Source organism: Triticum dicoccoides, chromosome 2A, assembly GCF_002162155.2.
Source record: "Triticum dicoccoides isolate Atlit2015 ecotype Zavitan chromosome 2A, WEW_v2.0, whole genome shotgun sequence".
NCBI lineage: Eukaryota > Viridiplantae > Streptophyta > Magnoliopsida > Poales > Poaceae > Triticum > Triticum dicoccoides.
In genome coordinates, this window is record NC_041382.1 from 390,822,258 (window position 1) to 390,824,789 (window position 2,532).

General features: G+C 41.3%; 1 non-coding gene across 1 annotated transcript; it reads right to left on the reverse strand.

Moving 5' to 3' along the window:
* Positions 1-1,514: 1,514 nt before the first annotated feature.
* TRNAN-GUU lies at positions 1,515-1,586 on the reverse strand. The gene has a single exon. It is a non-coding gene; the product is annotated as a tRNA-Asn (tRNA).
* Positions 1,587-2,532: the final 946 nt, after the last annotated feature.

A 2,532-nucleotide genomic window follows, 5' to 3' on the forward strand; every position in this document is an offset into this window, starting at 1 on the left:
CTATTCGGCCACACATGTTTTCAAAAAGTCAAAATACTTCTAGAGTATACTTCGGTGTCCCGAATATTGCATTATATGCATCAGCTCCGAATCATGTCTTTGGTCAATAGTTGGGTTGCCCAGCTCCTGTGATTACTACCTTACGTTCCGCTTGTTCGGCTAGTGCAGTAAAGGGAGAACTACTGCGATGGTGTTTCTGGTTCATCCTGTCAAACACCTCGGTAGAGAAAGCCAAAAACTGACTGTCATGATAAGACGAGAGCTGGTCGACAATTCGGCGACTTGCTATAAATTCCTTGTGATTTCTTTCATATTATACGAAGGACTGGCCTTCGTCCAGTCATGCACCTAAGGCATCCTAGTTCGGATAGCCGCATACGCGCCAGGGGCTAGTACTTAGTCCCATCGTCAAACTCCTATGGCTAAGTGACAGTGATAAAGCCGAATAGTCTGATTGTCTGGTTCCCTGCGCCGACACCTCCTTTACGAACCAAGATGTTGGGTCAAGTGTGATCGTGCGCTATTCCGAACACCCCTATAGCATCTACATGGGGGCTGAAGCCGACGACTGGCAAACTCTCAGAATTAAAAACGGCCGCACAGGAGGAAAGTAACTTCAGATAAAAGCATATATATTATAGGCCATGGTTCATAACACAAAGTCTGGATAAAATATATTACATTCACTCAAACATGATATCCTTGGAGCATTGGCCCTCTACTATTCGGGAACCCTCCAGGACATTGTCAAAATACCGCTCCGGGCTTCACAATTACTAGACAATATTTATCTCATGCCTTTCCTCGTTCATGGTTCGATATTCTGGTGTCCTAGGCATAGAGGAACCACACCAATCCATCCCGAATTTGGTGGTTAAACTCTACTACGGTGATGATACTGTAGGGGAGGTCCTGCGGCAAAATAGCTCGATGCCAGAATGATAAAAGCTTAACACCTCTTATTTGACTTTTTCACTATTTTGAAATAAGAAAAAGATCCAAATCTAAAATGCAAAGGTCGTCTTATTCAAAACCTCAATCATCACATCCCCTCTCTCCCACTTCACACCTCAGAACGCACTGTTCTTATAGAGAGAAAGGCGCTTTCCCATCTTCTTAACCTGAAATGAAGGGGTACCCCCGGGAAGAGATCCAGTGGAGACAGTTGGGCCTCTAGCTCAGAAGATTAGAGCACGTGGCTAAGAACCACGGTGTCGGGGGTTCGAAATCCCTCCTCGCCCATAACCTTCCAAAGGGGAAGGGCCTTTACTTTCCCCCTGAGGGTAGGAAAATCATGATCAGGATAGCGGACATAAAGCTATTGAACTTAGGTATGCTCTTTCCTTTTGTCGAAGTGGAATCGTAGAACAGAATGTGATACGATGAGATAGAATGCAATAGAAATGGAAACAAGGATAGCGAACGGGTTACCTACTCCTAAGGGTCAAAGCAAGCCCTTTAATTCAATTCTTTATTCTTACATTAAAATTCTTACATTAAAGAATGAATAAAATCTCCCCAAGTAGGATTCGAACCTACGACCAGTCAGTTAACAGCCGACCGCTCTACCACTGAGCTACCGAGGAACAAGGGGGGATTCGACCTCCTAGAGTTCAACTCCCGCTCTCAACCCATGAACAATATGACTCCGAAGCTTCTTTCGTAACTCCCATAATTTCTTCGTAGTGGCTCCGTTCCATGCCTCATTTCATAGGGAAGCCCAAAATGGCTCTATTTCATTCTATTTCACTTCCTAGCACTTCCTATCATTTAATATCCATCCCTTTGGTCTTATTGACATAAGAGATGTCATTTATAGTCTATATCTTTCTATATATGGAAAGTCAAGAAATTCTCATCGAAACATCGAGAAATTGTGCATATAGAAAACTCTAAAGAAAGAAAAAAGGAGGCCCATGCCATGATTTTCAAATCTTTTCTATTTAGTAGTCTAAGTTTCTCGATGAGGATAATTAATTCGATCATTATGGTCGGACTCTATTATGGATTTCTGACTACATTCTCCATAGGTCCCTCTTAGATCTTCTTTCTCCAATCTTGGATTAGGGAAGAAGGAGATATTTGCGACTACTGGCGATTTCATTATGGGGCAGCTCATGATCTTCATATCGATCTATTATCCACCTCTGTATCTATTATTTCTTAGCTAAACAGGTGGAAGATCTATCCAATTTGGTTATATTATATCATGGACTCGAAAAACGGATCTAAATTTGACTGAAATGCACGATCTTCACAGGTATCACTTTTCACGATACCTAAAAGGTGGAATAGCGATTTTCGAACCATTTCCTATAAGAGAATGGTTTCCATTACTTTGAGAAATGGATTCTTATATCAAACTATAGCTATTGCATTAAATAAGAAAATAAACTAATAGAAGTCGAAGACGCGGAATGATAGTGAATAGAGAGAAAGATTCTTCTGATTTTCTTGTTTCTATCTACTAGATGCCGTAGAGAATTGAGAATTTTCATGTCTTTCAATTCTCGTACTTGTAATTGGAAAGTT